This window comes from Chrysemys picta, chromosome 1 (genome assembly GCF_011386835.1).
Source record: "Chrysemys picta bellii isolate R12L10 chromosome 1, ASM1138683v2, whole genome shotgun sequence".
In the NCBI taxonomy this organism is placed as follows: domain Eukaryota; kingdom Metazoa; phylum Chordata; order Testudines; family Emydidae; genus Chrysemys; species Chrysemys picta.
Window position 1 is genome coordinate 53299238 of NC_088791.1, and position 19826 is coordinate 53319063.

Consider the following 19826-nt stretch of genomic DNA (forward strand, 5'->3'; position numbering starts at 1 on the left):
TCTTCAGTCTAGCAGAGGAAGATATAACACAATGCAATGGCTGGAAGTTGAAGCTAGACAAATTCAACTGGCTATAAGGTACACATTTTTCACAGTCAGGGTAATTAACCATTGAAACAAAGCAATAAGGAATTGTGGTGGATTCTCCATCACTGTCAATTTTCAAATCAAGATTTTGAATGTTTTTCTAAAATATATGTTTTGTTTCAAATAGGAATTAACTCGGAAGTTCTTTGGCCTATGTTCTTCAGTGGTCCTTTCTTGTGTTAGAATTCATGAACTGAGATTCAGTGACTTATTCGAGGTCTCATAGGAAGTTTGTGGAACAGCAGAATTCAAACCAAGTTCTCCCAGTTTACAGGCTAGTACCCTAACCACAGGACCAACTTCCAGTCTAGGGCCTTATTTAGGATAGAAGACATGAGCAACTGACAGAGAGCAGTCTTGAGGAAAAGTCAAGTTTGGGGACAAAATTTAGGCTCAGTTTGGGCTCTGTTATTATTTGACTTACCAATAAACTCAACCTCGGGACGGGAGCAAGTTTGGGCTTCTGCAGCATGCATCTAGTCATAATTACCATTATTACTGCAAATTAAATGGGTGAGGATATCACACACAATGGGACATACTGCATTATCCATTTTTAATCACAACTCTCCATTCAGATCAATGATACAATAAGGATCACTACATTCTTAATTTAGAACTTCCTTCAATATAAATGTCTAAATGTAGTGATTATCTAACATATATACTGTTTAAGATACCAGTCTCTAAAAGAGACTATCTCTTCTTTTACCTCTGTCTGGTTCTGTAAGAGGTCAGGCAGTTTCTTCTGGGTAGCCATGAGCCACACAGGGAATCTATCCCACTGTTTTTCTTATACATAAACAAAACATTTTGTTATCTAAATCTAGATCTTTGGTGTTTCTAGGGCCAATCTGATGTCCATTAAAGGACTCTCATTGGTTTAATGGCTACATGGATCAGATGTCTCATTTGTAACTACAACAAACTTTTTACATGTTAAACATATTACCCATATATGTTCCTTTGTTTTCTTTTACTCTTTTTTTATTTTATTTTTTTAATAAAGGGTGTTTTGTTCCACTAATCTGATTTTGTCAATTACAGTTATATCACATAGTATATAAGTTTGTATAGGGTCATTGAAACTTTGTGAAGCACAAATATGCACCTGGACCAGAAAGGATAATTTATGCCATAATGTTTATGTGAAAGCTAAATATGGCCCAAAATATTACACCTCCACTAATATCATTGTACCTTATTTTTAATACCTGTTATCAAAATGTCACTTCTCTTAAACAAACTACTCCTTTGATATTATTAATACTTCAATAGTACAGAATCTTTCTCTACAGAAGAATTTCTGAAGCTAAAGATATTTTCTTTTTCTACTGAGCTTGTCAGTCTTGTTTTAATTTTGGATTTAAACACATTAATGCAAAGTACATTAGAACTGCTCCACTTGAAGATTAGGATGACAGTAAAATTAGTTGAATGTCTCCTTGGAAACAAAGGTAAACACTAATCAAATGTTTTGAAATAATCTTACTGGTAATGGTGCATATTTATGAGATTCTCTGTTTTTCATGGCTCAAGTAGCAGGGGAGGCAGAGACAAATGAAGGTCAAAGTTAGAGAACTATATTTTATCTATGAAATGGGAGACTGTTAAGCCACAGAAGCAAAAAAAGTCATCTAGACACCAGGATTTAAATATGTTGAGGTTGTTTATGAATATAAAGAACAGCAATTGGGGCAACACTGCAACTAAATGAAAGTGTTCCCTCACTTTAAGGTTACATTTTGTGTGGGATTATTCTACTGGGTTCTTCATTCCATTATCCTCTGTTATAAATTCACCCACCTTTAAGCAAGTATATATTGTAATGGGTTGGCCTGCAAGCAAGTGAGCTTTATGATAGAGGCTGGGGGACTGAGTATTGAAACAAAGTATTCTTGCAGTGGATGATGCCATCTTTCACTAGCGCTTGGGGGAGCCGAGCATTGCAGTGTGAGTGGCCCTAGCTACATTAAAGGGGGGTTGTTTGTTTTTACTTTTCAGACAATGGGGTCTCTCCTCATTCTATATCCCTCATGTTACACTGGTGTCAGACTCATGGAATAGTGGTGAAACCAGGTGTTCCCAACTCTTACCACTTTATCACAGGTAGAGCTAGTTAAAACTCCTGTTCTGTGGGAAATTCTGATACTTTGATTTTTTTTCTTTTAATTGGAACAAACCAAAACATTTCAAAAACTTCCCTGAAATGAAAATTTTGAAAACAAATTGGTTTGGGTCAGTCTAAATGTTTTATTCAGATTTTGACTTTTTAAAATGTTATATTATAATTTATAATGTAAATTTTGAACCAAAACACTTCAAAAATCAAATTTCCATTCCAATACAGAAAATCTCTTATTTTTTTAAACCAATCGCATGGTTATTTGGGCCTGACATGACTTTTGAACTGTTGGGGTTGGCAATACTGTAAAACAAACTCATGCCAACAAACAGAAGTAGGGTGTACCAGGCAGATGTCACAGCTACAATCAGGAAGAGCCAAAATGGAGTAGGCTGGCTTACAGACGCTGAGATGGAGGTCCTGCTGGAAGAGGTGAACAAAGATATTGCAGAGGTCACTCCCCAATTCAGCAGACCGGGTAACCCAGGGAGGAACTGTTGACCTTTCAGCATGTTACAAAGCCCCCTGTTTGGGGAGATATATGAGAAGAGCTGAGCTTTGGCAAGATGTGGGCTTCAGAGCCTGAGCCGCAACTTCTAAGCACTGTCTACATAACTATTGTTAGAACACTAGCAGGAGTCTTGGGAGCCTAAGTCTGTTGACCTGCGCTGGGAGTCTTGCTACTGTGGACTTTGTAGACATATCTTCAGAGTTTGTTATGAACTGAAGTGAGGAAGTTACAGTTTTGCAGAATGGCTCCTTTTGTGCCAAGAAAGGTTGTTGGTTTGTTACTGCTGTTTGGCATCTTCTTGGACTGCATTTTTAACCTTGACCCTTAGATGCATATTCTTTTATGTTTCCTATGCTGAACTTGAAATGAATAAATGTTTAAGTGAAATAAATATTTATGCTCAGTGGTCATTCAATGCTTCAAACATTTTTCTTTGAAATGAAGCTGAGCCTGTATGTAGAGAATTTGAACAATGGAATGTATGTCACTAAATTACTTACTGTTCTCTGCAATGTAAGAGCCACATTAATTAAAGTGTGTATATGTCTTTTCTATTCCAACATCTTACAAATGGAGATTCCATTATTGTCGGTGGGTGTAAGGAATTATTAAACAATTGAGAGCATCTAAGTTTAAACAGTGCATTAAGCATTTTGTGGGATCACCAAGGAAGGCACTTGAAACATCAGATGAATCTGCAGAAGGTAAATTGTCCTTGAAAGGTATAAACGCAGCATAAAGGGGAATTTATAATCTCTCTCTTGGGTTTGACAATATTAATTTGTCTCAACCATTTTGGAAGCCCTGACCACACTGACACTTTCCTAGGTGCATTCTAATAAGGGTGATACTGTTTCATTAAGCTAAATGGGATTCAGCAGAGAACATGACAATAACTCATAAGCAATTGTCATAGACTGTAAAGTGATCTATGACTCCCATTTGTTAATGTATAGCACGAGAACAGAATAATTTGCTTATGTAAATCACAACATATTCTAATTAGGGACAACACACAGTATTTCAAACAGATATATAGAAATATACATACTGAGTAACAGTGTTTCTAAAGCAAGGTCAGTGTGGTTCTAGTGGACATCTAAGATGCTATGATTGGAGATCAGTCCCAGAATTTCTAATACTACAGGGGCAATAACATAATTCTTACTTGTAGGCACTTTCATTGTCAACATTACCACAATTGTAACACTATTCCTAGAAATGCCATCTCGAGGCAGTCATTTAGGAATCACTGGCATTGCTTCCTAGGAATGGGTGTGTGTAGTTACACAAAGTGTGGTGGCAAAGAGGTTAAATTCCTTTGTTGTACTAAGGAAGTAGAATGGGCCACGCTTTATATTGATGGTCTGAGGATAGAAACAGAGGCAAGTTGCCAGGTGTAGTTGATTATCCCAAGGGACCAGCACAGCAGGAAGAAACAAGAGCAATAGATGATCATACATTCAGTCAAGATGAAAGAGATTACTGGACTGATCTGGTGAAGATTTTACCTTTGTCCCAAGGTAAAAGGATTCATTATCACTTACAATAAAGACAATGAGGAACTGTTTGTTTTGCTTGTTGCCATGATACCAAGATACAACTGTCAATTTTTAAGGCTTTTCCAAGGTTATTACTAAAAAATTGTATACATGGAATAATTGGTGCCACATGATTTCAAAAAACACAGGCAGCCAACTGCATGATGTAACCTGACAATGTGCTTACAGTCCCACTTCTAAATATAAGCAGGCTGGATATTTTGATTCCTGCTCCTTTAAAGTTTGAAAATGCCAAAACCTACACCACGCCCCCACTTTGGTATTCACTACACTTCTGTTGCATGAAAAGTAGAAAAGGAAGTGGAAGGAATTTGGGGCAGTGTTTGTCAAAAACACTTCCTAAAGAAAAAGAAACTGATTTAAGGAAGAAACAGAAAGAAGATGCTTGGAGTATGAATGGAGTTTTCTGCCTCCACTGGAGCAGGTAATTTAGTAGTCTGAATATCATGTTTAAAATATTAGTCCAAATTCAGACCCAGTGTGGTACTGCACCTGCTTACATTAGGTCTGAATTTGATCCATGTACTCCCCCTAGAGGGCAGGTCTGGCTCAGACCTCCTTCCTTCTGGGAATATTTCTCCATTACTTACACCAGTTTTACACTGGTTGAATTCAGTGGAATTACGTGGTGTTACTACTGATTTACAGTGCTATATGGCAGGGGTGGTCAAACTGGGGCTCGAGAGCCACATGCGGCTCTTTTACCATTAAAGTGCGGCTCACAAGCCTCCACTGCCCCCCCCCATTCCCCACCTATCAGACTGGTGGGGGAGGGTGGGGGCTCAAGACCTCTACCTTGCAATGGGTGGTGAGGAGCTTCTGTCCAGTGGGGAGGAGGGTCTCGGGGCTTCAGACCTGCAGGGAACACCTGCCGGGGCTTCAGCAGGAGTGGGGCTGAAGCCTGGCTCCTGGCAGGTGCGCTTTGGCTCTCAAACTTCTGAAGATTGTCGTATGCAGCTCGGAGGGCCAGTAAGTTTGGCCACCCCTGCTATATGGTAAATGAGAGGAGAAGTACACCCATCAGGATGAAACAGTTATGAACTGGTAGTAGGTCAGCAGTTGAAGCATGATGTTTAGACAACTGAGGTAAATCAGGGCCACTGAGTTCATCTGGATTTTTCAGACCAGTCTTCTGTTGGCTGTGCGTGTGGATGTTGAAGAGCTCATGATGCGTTTTACAGGTCCTGAGGTTCCCCCTATGTCATTGTACCAGCTCCTGTCCCAACTATTCTGCAACATCCTGTGTGTTGATTTATCACTGCCCTTCATCCTAGGGATTTTATTGCAAATTGTGCATAAAAGGTGCTCTATAAATGTAAATTTTAATAACAATATATTTTAGTATATTGGGACATTGTGTACTGGGACAGCTGTTTTACTGGGATATCTCCAGAGAAGCTGATTTAACCTAATGATAGTCAATGGTAACAACTGACCCTTGACTGGAACAGTATTAGTATAAATTTAGCTAGTGCCAAATTGGATAATCCTAATTCAAATCCAAATCTTGGCTAGTACTGCATGGATGCACTAGGAAAGGGAAAGGATATAAGGAGCCCTTTCTTCCCCATAGACCTGTAGCAGGCGTGTGGACACTTGCTGCAGGAAGAGCCATAGCAGAGATGGGGTTGAGGGAGCTGTAGTTACACAACTTCAAAGGATGTAACCAGAGTCAGTTCCATGCTAATCACTGCCTTTCAAAAGTGTGATTTTCCACTTCTGCAGGTCTCAACTGTTGCAGTAGGGCCTGGGGAGAATGGTGGTCACTCAGATCACCCAGAGGAGTTAGGGCTTAATAGGGTAAAATCAGCACCTTGAATTTCACTGAAAAATTACATCTGTGCAATTCTTGTAGTATTGGTCTTACAGCTACCTGTGGGATCTGCCTTGCAATGAGAAGCCAGCTGCATTTCTAGACTAGCTTGTCTCCAATTTGTTCTAATCTGTTGCTGCATGTGGCATGCAGTACAACAGTCTTGTCTCAAGATAAAGCATGGGTAATTCATAGATTTTTAATGCCAGAAAGGACAATTGTGAACATCTACTCTGAAACTCCTGTCTAACACATGCCATAGGGCTTCCCTGAACTAATTCCTGATTCAAGTCCAATAGCTGTGTTTGAACTAGAGTATATCTTTTAGAAAGACATCCAATCTTGATTATTTTTTTAAAATTCCACTGATGGATAATCCACTACAAACCTTGCTAAGTTGCTTCTTAGGTCTAGTATGAAAGTATCTAGTTTCAATTTCCAGCTATTGGAACTTGTTATAACTTTGTCTGTTAGATTGAAGAATCCATTACAAATTTCTGTTCCCTATGTAGTTATTTATAAACTGTAATCCAGTAAATCCTTCACCATTTCTTTGTTAAGGTTAATAGATAGACTCAAGGAGCTCAATCACTATAAGGCCTGTTTTTCAATCTTTTAATCATTCTAAAGTCTCTTCTCTGAACCCTCTCCAATTTATCAACAACCTTCCTGAATTGTGGTCACCAGAACTGGACACCGTATTTCAGCAGTGGATACACCAGTGCCAAATATAGAGGTAAAATAACCTTTACTTCTACTTGATAGACCCTGTTTATATAGCCAACAGTGATGTTAGCCCTTTTGGCCACAGCGTCACACTGTGAACTCATGTTCAGCTGATTATCCACCTGACCTACAAGTCTTTTTCAGAGTCACTATTTCCCAGAATAGTGTCTCCATTCCTGTAAGTATGGCCTACATTCTTTGACCCTAGATATTTACATTTGGTCATATTGAAACACATATTGTTTGCTTATGTCCATCTTACCAAGCAATTCAAATGTCTCTGTATCAATGGCCTGTCATCTCCATTATTTACCACTCCCACAATGTTTGTGTCATCTGGAAACTTAGATTCATAGAACCATATGTAGAAGGGACTCCAAAATCCTTTAGTCAACTCCCTGCCAAGGTGCAGGATTCGCTGTGCCTAAACTGTCCAAGAAAGATGGCTATTCAGCCTTCTTTTGAAAACCTTCAGTGAAGGCACTACCACAACCTCCCTAGGCAGTCTGTTCCATTGTCCTACTGTTCTCACACTTAGGAAGTTTTTCCTGAGATTTAATCTGTCTGCTGTAGTTTGAACCCACTGCCTCTTGTCCTGCCCTCTATGGCAAGAGAAAACAATTTTTCTCCATATTTTTATGGCAGTTTTTCAAGTATTTGAAGACCATTATCATGTCCCCCCTTTAATCTCCAATTTCCAAACTAAACATACCCAGTTCCTTCAGCCTTCGCTCATCTGGTTTGCATTCTATCCCTTTGATCATCTTTGTCGCTTGCCTCTGGATCCTTTCCAGTTTCTTTACATCCTTTCTATAAATTGGTGACCAAAATTGGACACAGTTTTCCAGCTGAGACCTAACCAGTGCTGTGTAGAACGGTACCATCCCCTCCTGTGATTTGCACGCTATACCTTTGTTAATGCAACCTAAAATTGCATTTGCTTTTTTTACAACAGCATTGCATTATTGACTTATGTTAAGGTTGTGATCCACCACAACTCCCCGATCCTTCTCACCAGCACTGCTGCCAAGCCAGTTATCTTCCGTTCTGTATTTTGTATTTGGTTTTTCTTCTCTAAGTGTAGCACCTTACATTAATCAATATGTGAGCAGAGCCCTGTGCCCAAGTGGCACTCATCACAGGCTCAGGGTCTAAATCAATAGAATGAAAACCTTGAGAGAGATGCCATTATCATTTTTCTCCTACATCAAAGTCTTAAAATCCATCAACTTTTAACTTTGCTTCCAATGAATGACAAAAGGTGTTTTACATATAAGTAGCAATGTGCATTATGTAATCTTGTTCTTGGGGTGCCCAGTAACTCAGGGTATGTCTGAGTACAGCAAAGAAAAACCCACAACTGCCCCATGCCAGCTGACTCAGCTTCACTGGCTGTGGAGCTGTTTCACTGCTGTGTAGACTTCCAGGCTTGGACTGGAGCTTGGGGCCTGGAACCCTGGGAGTGGGAGGGTCCCAGAGCTCAGTCTCCAGCCCAAGCAGAAATGTCTATGAATGAAACTGCCCTGCAGCCCGAGTTGGCTGGCACAGGCCAGCCATGGGTTTTTCTTTGCCTCAGGTACAAGTTTCTGCTGCTCTTCATAAGCAATTGGAATATATTTGCAGATATTTGCTGACTGCTTGACATAAGCACATCTTATTTCATTTCTATACACTTAGCAATTTATTTTAAATAAACTAAAATCATATTTATTATAGCTAAGAAAAAAGAGCAAACATTTTTTGGCTTGTTCTGAAATGATAGGGGAAAAAAATCCATCTTTATGCCACAAGCATATGATATCAAAGTTGATGGGGAAATAGCACCCTATGCTGCTCCATTCATGCATAACAACAAACATGACATTTAGCATTGATTTTTGCTTATTACTTGGCTGTGAATTTTAAATATTTTTATTTTAAACTAAACATTTGAAACTTCCCACACTGATACAACTAGATGGGATCCATTGCAGAGCAAACCAATTATAGGAAGGGAGGGAGGAGGAGAGGAGACTGAGAGATGGTTTTTCTTTTCTTACAAAAAGCCTGCTGCCACTGCTCCCTAGTTTGGAGGAACATGAAATGTATAGGAGAAACTTAACTTTCATGTGTTTAAAAAAAGAGACCCAAAGATTACCTCTAGGACCTAAAGATTACAACTCATATATTTTCCATTCATTATTACTATGATGTATTTACATAATGGGAGTGCCCACATTGAGCTACGTGCTGTACAGACAGATCAACAGACACAGTTCATGCCTTGAAAAAGTCCTGGTTCAATGCAAATGAGGGTCATGCTGAAACCCTCATGCTTCAGACTTTTAGCCAACAACCGGTAGGGGTCAGGAAGGGATATTATCCCATCACCACCAACAACATATTCTAGGTTGTTTGTTTGTTTGTTTGTTTTCCTCTGAAGCATCCAGGATGGCCACAGCTGAAGAAGGGACATTGAACAAGGAGGGCCAGGGATCAGAGGTGGCACCAAGTATTTTGTGTCTCAGGTGCTTACCTGACTGGTTCTTGCTCACAAGCTCAGGGTCTAAATGATGACCATTTGTGGGGTTGGGAAGAAATTTTCCCTTGGGTTGGACTGGTAGTGAACTTTTCACCTTCCTCTGCAGCATGTATTTTTTTCATTTAATCACTGGGTATTTTTCATTTAATCATTCCCTGCCATTGTGGGGACCTCACACACTGGTGTACCTCAACCCCTCGTAAGGAGCATACTTGTCTAGTCTCCTGTAGACTATAATACTATAGTCTAATTTCAGTTGTTGGGTTTAGTGTGTGAGTGCTGGATGGTGTTGGTGGCCTGTGATATACAGGAGGTGAGACTACATGATCTGGCAGTCTCTTCTGCCTTTACAGCCTAAACTTAGATTCAGAGTTTGACAAACTCCTCATTAATCCTCCCCAAAACTCTCTGGCTGACCCTGTGCCTGGTGAGATCCAGTTGTTCATTCTCATTAGTGCATAGTAAAGTGTGATCATAGGGAACAAGCCTTGGACAACATGGCTTGGAGGTAATGGAAGGGGAGCGATATCAGGGTTAGCTACTGGGGAAATGAGAGGGAGGAGGAGGTTGGTGGCAAAATATTTTGAAGGCCTGACAAAAAATGGCTTAGGGGGGGATTTATAGCAGCCAGGAAGCAGGGAGATGGAGCTAAGGGTAGGAGATAAGGTAGCCTGCTCTGATCAAAGTACTGTAACACTCCAGGAGTTCTACAATAAAAAAAATAAGAGATGCATTTCCTTGCACGTGTTTAAGAATAATAGTAAGAACTCAACAATATACAGAGTAGAAAGATAAGTGTTTGGTTTTTGTTTTGTTGTTGTTGTTGTTTTGCAAGCTCACAGGACTAAGAAAATGCTGGAGATAGTTACAAAAATAAATGATACATGTAATATACCCATGTAAATTTTACAATATGAATTATAGAAAAGCAAAAGGCTTTTTTCTTATTAGCTATTTAGTTTGACTTTGTTCTAATGACCCACGTCAGAAAGGACAGAAAATCCAAACACTTTGGGTTCTGAATTTAAATGCCCGGGGATGTATATTTGTATGTTCTTTTCCTAGTTTATTCAAATATCAATGCTTTATTGTTTCAGATAACATTTTAAATGACCCAGGTAGTCTATAAATGTCACATTAACAAATTTATGCCTTAGGTGACTGTTGCAGTACAAGCTGAAATACATTTCTCCAGATATTTAAGAAAACCCTCTAGCTTTTACTCTATTATTGTTACTAATCTACTACCTAAAATAGTTTTACTACTCTCCTGGGAATGCAAAGAAATTGAAAACAATATGCATGCTTTATTTGCTAAGTGAACTGTCATAAACTATACAACAACAATGTTGAGCACCATGATAAATCAGAAGATAATGGGTTTCTATATTTATTAACACTATAAAACAGACTAATATGTTTGGCTGTAAATAGCCACCTAATTCTGTGAAATTGAAGATAACTGCCATTTACATGAGACTACAATAGAACAATGATATACATGTCTAACTCACAAATTCTCTGTGAACGTTAGGGATGAAAGAACCCCAGATGCTTGTTTCCAGGGCTAGAAGCCAAGCCTGTATCTACAAACTCCCACAGCTCTAAACTTTGGATTTACAGATTTATGAAACTGAGTTTTAATCTGGGAACCTTTTTGAATTTTCTAATAAAAATCAAGAGGCCTATTTATTGGCTGGTATAGGGCAGTATGATATATTGCCTTGTGGGAAATCTCCAACACCTTCTGACACCTTAGAAAAGATGTGGGATGCTGCAGGGGCCCGTATATTCAGCTCCCAGGGTAAGAGTTAGCTTTAATTGGAGCCCTGCAGGTTGATCATGAGTGGCAGTAGGACTCTTGGCTCCTTGAAGAGCCCTAACCTACTGAGTCAAAGAAATTTTAGCAATTGGGAACTATTACATTTCAGAAAGGGATTTGTACATGGATTAACATCCCTTCATGCATTTTAAGTGTACACTTATCTCCCAACCCTCCTCTATTCTCCCTTACTACCTGGATTATTCATTGTATGTCTGGATTTCATTTTTTTAATTCATAATACCAAAATCCTGAAAGAGGCAAAGGACAGGGAACATGCCAGTTAACCACAACATGACATTTTATCACCAGTGAGGATATGTTGTTCTCATCAGTAAGAGGATATGTAAATATTGCATTGATTTTTTCTAATAAAGAATAACCTACTGCATGGATCTAGTTTTGTCCTCTTAAAAAACTTTCTGCCATTTCACATCTTAAAAGTGAGCATAGACAGTTAATGCTATGCTATCTCTTTGGTCCAGTAAGACAAAAAGCACTAGATAAAGTTGCAACTTCAGCATAATGATATTTGCTGAGTGGTGCCATTAGGGACCTAGTTCTGTAATGCATGTATATACAATCTTTTTTGCAAAATCCCTCTTTGCAAAAGGTTTTAACCGATACTGTATATTCCTTAAAGAATTGACCAACTTTATTATCCAAGACATACTGGAATAAAATATTCCAGGTACCTCTCTGACTTTGCTCCCTTTACCCTCCCCCCCCATTCCCCCACGCCCCACCCCACACAGAAGCATTTCCAATGTAATGGGGGTGAGTATACTTTTGCAGATTGTTTCTCTGTGTAATTCGGTTGGCACCCAGAGGCTAAAGTGACTGGTGCATTAGAAATATCTAGACAGAACATCAGTTAGTATATTAGCAAACATTCTTTACATACTGTAGTATTATAAAAGAAATAAGTACTGCACAGCAGGGAGAATGTGTGCATTTACACTGTGTTCACTGCTAATCAGTATTCACTAATAGTTACATCATAATGGTATCTGGCACACTGCAGTATTCAGCGTATAGGAAGATATGACTGTATCTCAGATAACTATTTTTGACAATTGAGTTTTTAATGGCAGCCATTGTACATCTAGGGCTCTAAGAACCTGACCTGTACTGAGAAGGGGGAAAAGGAGCCCATTTATGGGGACTCTAGGGACTTAATGCCTCTGGAGATAAAGAATTCTTATAATGCCTCCAAGGTTGCTGGGAAGAACACACTCACCTGCAACACCTACTACACGTGTACGTCATTCAGTGCTGCTCTGCATCAGCCCGCTAGTGCAGAAGAGAAATAGGACCATTGCCACACCCATACCATGTCCAGCAGGTCCTAAAGGCATCCAAGGAGTGCAATAGGCAGTGCTAGTAGATAGTTCTACACCAGTGTAATTCCATCAGCTTCAGCTGAGTTACATCTGATTGACACAAGGGTAAATGAGAATCTGAATCAGGCCCTTTAAATGTTTTGAATTTCCTGAGTTATGAACGTTTAATGTAACAGTGTTCTCTCCGTCATTTAACCTCTGTTATTTTCTAAACAAGAAACACATTGTAAAATTATTCTGAAAATGTATTTAATTGGGATTGAGTGGTTTGGATGAGCCTCAATTTAAGAGTCAACTCAGCATTGCTAAATCACTTTAGCAGTGCACATTTCACTGATAATTCCCCAAATGAAGCTGCTGACTTCATTAGTTCAAGTGTCCTAAACTGAGATATCCTTAACTGAGGGAGTCCTTAACAAAATATCTAACATGAGAGGCTTTTATTAGCTCTTTGTATCTCAGGAGCTCTTAATGAGGCATCCTTTACTGAAGGTATCCTTAAAATTGCATCCTTGACAAACACTTCCTTAAAGTTAATTATATTGGGGGAGTGGGAGAGAATGAATAGACATTTCTAACATGCATGCATGAAAAATGATGCATTTATAAATCAACAAACTTAAATACTTAACTTACATACTGAAATGTACTTCCTCATTGATCATTATAAAACAAACCTAGGGCCTTGATCTTGTAATATGATCCACCACAGCTGACTTCTGTGAGGTTACACACAATGGTCCACACTAGCTCATCCAATCACACTTGGGATTTAAGTTTGAAGGTTCTAGCTCTAGCTCTTTTTGAATGATGAGAGTGACCTTTTCCATTGGACCATTCAAGAAAAGTACCATTTTCATGCACCCCAAACTCAAATACGTAATGTGATTTTTGATCAAGATTAAAAAATAAAATCACCCAAACCAGAAAACTTCAGTAGAAAAAGAACTTGCTTGAGGAAAAGGGAAGTATAACTGGAAACCATCTGAATCTTGCAGTTTTTGCTATGTGCAAATAGTACTGTACTGTCTAGGGTCATGAGGAACATTTAAGTTCAAGGGATTGAAACAAGAATATGTACCACAAATGCAACACATGAGACTGAAAATAGTCGTTGAAAGGCTAGAATGCAACTACTGTAAGGCAAATCAAATACTAGGATATTTAAAATACACATTCTAATACTATATGACTGGAGGGGGAGCATGTAAGTGATACAATTAAGGATTATTTTAAGATGATATATCCTTACAAAGATAACTAGCAGGAATATGGCACATTTTATGAGAATCTGCTCATTGCTCATGTTAGCCTTGCACTCGATTTTACTCCCACTAGTGTGATTGGTAAACAATTCAAGAGAACAACTTCAAATAGTCTCCTGAGCAGATACTCTGAACTGATTTTCTCTCCCTTAAATGTATCCAAATGAACATGATGACTTCCTTCATTTAAAGTATAAACGCAGCTTTGTGCAATAATTTCTAAATCAATAAGACAATGTTATATTGTGACAACTGTATTGGGGCAGAATTACTATTATTAACATTTGTATTGTGGAAGCACCTAGGAGCCAAGGAGGCCAAGCCCCCATTGTGCTAAACACAGTACAATATAGACAATTACAGTCATTGCACCAGAGAACGTAGTCTAAAAGTCAAGGTGTAAAAGGTAGATGAGACACAAAAGTGTGTTGGGGTGAGGGGCAGGGAAGCCCAGCCTACAAAATTAACAAACTGTGCACAATTCTTAGCCAATCAAAGGTTCTGTTTGGTTGGCTTTGCTTGTTGGGGAAGGGCAACCTTTATGTTCGGTTTCCTGGGTATGTAACATGGCTGGTTTTGTTTTTGATGTAAACAAATGTTGAAAGATAATGTGTGTGCAAATTACTGATGCACACTGATGACCTTAACTTCATCTTAAAGTTTGGGTGTGAATTACCTTAGTTTTGTTTTGTTTTGTTTTTTAAACTGGCCATGGAAATGTGGAACGCAGATGACTTGGGGGGCATTTTCCTCCTTACTGATGACTTATCAGTGTTTAGAGGACTGGATTCCCCAGTCCTATATACTTCCTAAGAACTGCAGGAGGGTAGCCTATTTTCCTACAGACTTCTAAGAGTTGCACAGGAAAGGAGATCCCTACCTGGGGTTTGTATGAAGTCTACAGGATAGTAGGAGAATGGGACAAACAAGGGCATTCTGCAATACATTCTTCCATCCTTTTCCAGGTAGATCTCTGGAGATCAATTATATGGGGGAAGTTCCACTCCTGCAGTTTTTAGAAGATGCCTGGAGGTAGGGCTCCACTGTAAGGAGGTTTGTTGGGAAAGCACCCACAAGTAGGGGGAGGTTCATGGGGATGCCCCACAAGGCTTAGGAAACCAGAAGGAAACTTCTCCATCCCAGGGATTTATAGGATACACTTTAGGAGCCAAGCAGCCCCTTAAAACATGTTAGATGATATTAAAATTGGATAATCAACCAGTTCAAAGGCTAGATAGGATTGCCATTCTCCTGATTACCCTATCTAGACTAATCAGGCGTCCAAATATAGCCTTGTTGGAACCTGCTAGTTCTAATATGGAACCCAACAGGTAGGTGATGGCTCATTGGGGTCTCTCATAACCTGTTGAGGATCCTGGGAGCTGGGAGCTAGGCCTCTCCAAGTAGCATTCTAATGCCCATGTGGCCTGAAGACCAGCTGCCATTTTTTCTTCTCCTAAGAATTGACTGGCTGCTATCTGATAAAGCTATTTGAGAAGGCTGTGTGATTTTTAGATTCACAAATGCTGTGACACAACTCTTTGGTGATTAGTTGCTATTTTTGTCCTAGCATTCATAGGATGCTGTAGTTCTAATTAAGGAATGTATTGAACTATTATTCTACTTCAGCCTTTCTCACAATTTTACCATTCATTTTCCCAGTGTGTTCCAGATTTTAGCTAGCCATTTTTCAAATGGCTCTGTTGGGTTCCTAACAACCATGTCTAGAGCATGGAGAGCTATTATCTCTTACAAAGCCTTCAAACCCAACTCCATAGGAAAAAAGCGGTAATGAGAAGATGAAATTTAGCCATTCAGCCTTTCATGAGATTGATGCCAGAAGACGTATTCATTCTCATGACTGAGTTTTGTTTTCCCAGCTGCTCTAGAGACCAAAACCTGAAAGGTGCTGAGAACCTAGAAATCCTACTGACATCTATGGGAGCTGAAGAGTCTCTGTTCTCAAGATTTGGTCTTACTCTTTTACTAGAAGGAATGTTTCTCCTAGAGTCTCTGCTCCACATCATTGTCATAGGCAAGATAGCAAAAAATGATATTGTTGATAATCAGTTTTGCTCATGTTGATTAACTGAAGGTGATGGGCTGGGCATGACTCCTGGAACAGCTAATATAATTGCTATTCTAAACTGCCTTGGTATCAGACATGCAAATCACCATAAGATTAAACAAAAGGAAGTATTTTTTCACCCAGCACACAGTCAATCTGTGGAACTCTTTGCCAGAGGATGTTGTGAAGCCAAGACTATAACAGGGTTCAAAGAAGAAGAACTAGATAAATTCATGGAGGATAGGTCCATCAATGGCTATTAGCTAGGGCAGGCAGGGATGGTGTCTCTAACCTCTGTTTGCCAGAAGCTGGAAATGGGTGACAGGGGATGGATCACTTGATTACCTGTTCTGTTCATTCCCTCTGGGGCATCTGGCATTGGCTACTGTCAGAAAACAGAATACTGGGCTACATGGTCCTTTGGTCTGACCCAGTATGGCTGTTCTTGTGTTCTTATTCCAATTCTGCTGTTTACACCTATTCTGTGGGGATGTTAAGTCTTCCCCAGAACATAGCCTCTTAGGTTTTAATCTCTTAAATCACTGTTATTGAGGAATAGTCTTCCTTGAATTCTTAGTGTCTCCCTGCTGAAACAATGGAAGTTACACTTGGTATATAACTAAAGAAGATATGTTAGCGAGATGGGGTTTTGGCAGATTTTAATCATCCTCTGGGTCAATTGAATAATCACGTTAAAAGCTTCAGGTCACCAGTTAGTTCCCACAAGACAAGCTAGAGGCATGGAATGGTCTTATATCAAATGGTAAAGGGCCAAATTCTGGTCCCATTGAGAAGCACATGTATTTTGCCAATGGTTGCAATAACAGCAAGAATTAACCCAAAGAAAGAAAGTGTGGTTCCTTATGACCCATAGCCCTAAGCAACATAAATATCTCAGCAAAGTCTTTAATAGCATTGTTGCAAAAAGGCAGCTTGTTTACTTGAAGGAGACTGGCTTTATCAGTGGCAGGTGTTTGTATTATAATGTTCATGCTATCTTAATTCAATACACCGAAGTCACTGTAATCCCTGTAGAGAGCTTTCAGCAGGGTGAAGGTGAAATTTTGATGTGAGAAAAAACAGGAATTACATCTGGTCACACCTTTTATAACTAAGGCTGTGATTCTTCCTGGACCTTTCACTGTGCAAAGTGGATGTTTTTAAGCTTGTGTCAGCTCAGAAAGCAGGCTGAAGGTAGAAATATCCATTGATCCTCTGACATTGCTCAGAATGGAGTGAATTGCTATCCATCTTGTAGGCCACTCCCACACTCTGTGAAGCCAGGCTTACAACATCTTTGGAGTTATACAGAACTCCCAACCTCACTCTTTTCATCAGTTTAATGTGTGTTATTACTCATTGGATTCTAGGGGCTACAGATCACTGGGGTTTTTTGTTTGGTTGGTTGTTGTTGTTTTTTTTTTTTTTTTGTGCTATTGGAAGTTAGAAAATCAGGCAGAGTGACAGTTTTAAAAGACGGAGTTTTTAAATTCAGCCCAGCTAGTCCATGGTGAAATTTCCTCTGTACCGATAAGGTCCACCTTGCTCTGCAAGGATTTACCAGTGGGGAAGAGCAGATAAAGTTTCCATCCCCACTGTACCTTAAGGTATCATTCTAGGGGACAGCAGCTTTAATTCCACCCCATAGTTACTGAGGTAATGGAAGCTGCATTAAGGAGAGCTAGAATTAATGCCTCACCTGACTCCACTAGCCCTGCCCTCTACCCAGATAGCACTGCCCACTTTCGAGCCTGAAGTGGCTCTAGCTCCACCAGACTTTCAGACACCAGGGCTCCTGCTTTACGGTGGCAGAAGCTGATATAAAGCAGGGTCAAATCTGGCCCAGTGTTCAAAATTAAATCCGTTGGAGGACTGAGGCTAACACTGCAATCCAATAATTCTCCTTTAGTGCCAAAATCTTCTTTCAGGAAAAACAATATCTTCTCATGTGCTTTGAGAGTGGAAGCCTGGGCATAGCATTAGATTCAGACTAGCCTCATTGCTAAGTAATTAGCAAATAAAAGGAGCTACTGTAAGAGTGAGCCTAATAGGCGAAAGGAAAGGTAAACCCATGGTTTATCATGCAGATCCAAAAAGAATTTGTGGCTAGAGCTGTGGCAAACAGCTCACGATAACCCTAAATAATATTGCTTGTTTCTGACCACAGAAGGAATAGGTAGTAATAGTAGTTATATTTCATTTTTATATAATGCTATTATATTGCAAGTAGTGTTCCTGTCAGTTTCCAATAAGCCTTGGTTAGTAATTCAATGGAAAAAAATAGGGATTTTTATGCAACCTACATGAGATGTAAAAAGCCCATTTTTTTTATTCAAGCAAAAATTGTACTAATGCCATCAAATAAATGGAAAACATCGCATCTTGGTGATTTAGTTCCTTTTGGAATGATGCCTGGATTTTTCAAGCACTGAAAATATAAATATTTCCCTTTCAGCTGTACATTGGGGAAAATGTAATGTGCAATGAAAATATCTTAGCTTTTTAATGTAATTGTTTTCTTATTTCTGTGATATCAATATGCATATATTTTCAATTTGAAGTTGGCAATTGCAGGGACATGAAAGCTCTTTGAAAACCAGCAGGAAGCAGAATTATAGAAAGACAAAAAGGGCAATTGTAAATAAAATGTTTCATTGTGTAACAAAACGATAAGCTGACAATGCAACTTTTTTTTGGAGTACAGTGTCTTTCATGCAAAGTTACCCCAAAGTGCTTAACAGAATTAAATCATGCAAAACAGGAAACTGCAAATGATTCAGTATGAACAGTAGAACTGGTTGGAAAAATTCTGGCAAAACATTTTTTTCCATTGGAATTTGCTGATTTGTCTAAGTTGAACCATTTAGAGGGAACTGTTTGATTTCAATGAACTTCTTACAGACTCCAGGCTGGGTTTTGATAGAACTCTGCTTGGATTCCTGCCGGCTCACCTGCCTAAAGCTACTAAGCTGGGAGCTGGCACACCCAGGACTTCAGGCTCTCAATTATCCTTGAGCCTGCCAGGCAGGCTACTGAGGACCCAGTGCTTCCTGGGCTTTCAGGCTTCCCAGGTCCCTTGCAGTCCTGGCAAGCCCAGATTGAAATTGACATCGTCTTTGATAACAGGAGTCTGGTCAGTGTCACTGCTGCTAATCAGTGGTAGGTAGCTATGAAATGAGCAGGAAACATACTTATTTCAGCCAAAAGAGGGCAGGACTTTCAGAGTCTCTGGCTTTGTTACCCAGGGTTTTCAGAACTTAAAGCAGTGGTAACTTAACTGTTTTACTTTAGGCAGTGTTAGGAATAAATTAATGGGAACATAGCGCTTTCGGCTGATGAAAGACTAATACAAGTAAGCGTGCTTGTATTTAAAATTACAATTTATTACATTTAAGCCTACTCAGACACAAGCAATAGGTTTAGAACATTTTTAGAAATTACCTAGAATTAGCTATATTGAGTAATTAACAGCAGGTCCACGATGGCTGGTCGCTTCCCCTCCAAGGAGTATGGTATTAGGAAAGTTTTCTTAGGATAGCTTTAGAGAACTGTTTCAAAGCATATTTTATTATTTAGTTTTTATAATTATGTTGTAGAAAACATACAGCTTATAGTGACATTTATTGGGTTTTTAAAAAATAAATAAATAATTTATTAACAATATTTTAAATAATTTTAGTTATAAAAAGCTTTTATATTAAAGGCTCCCAAACTTAAGGCTTTTATTACTTATTTTTTAATTTGTTGTTTTTGCCCCCTTCTCCCATTCTGATTATTAGAAACTGCAAGCCTACAGCTAGTTTTGACCTTGCCTCCAGAAGCCCTGCTTGTTTAAATGAACTCTTAACTAGATGTTCTATTTTATTATGTCCTGCTTTGAGCAGGGGGTTGGACTAGATGACCTCCTGAGGTCCCTTCCAACCCTGATATTCTATGATTCTATGATTAATTTGTGGTGTCTGAATGCACACAATATTGTTGCA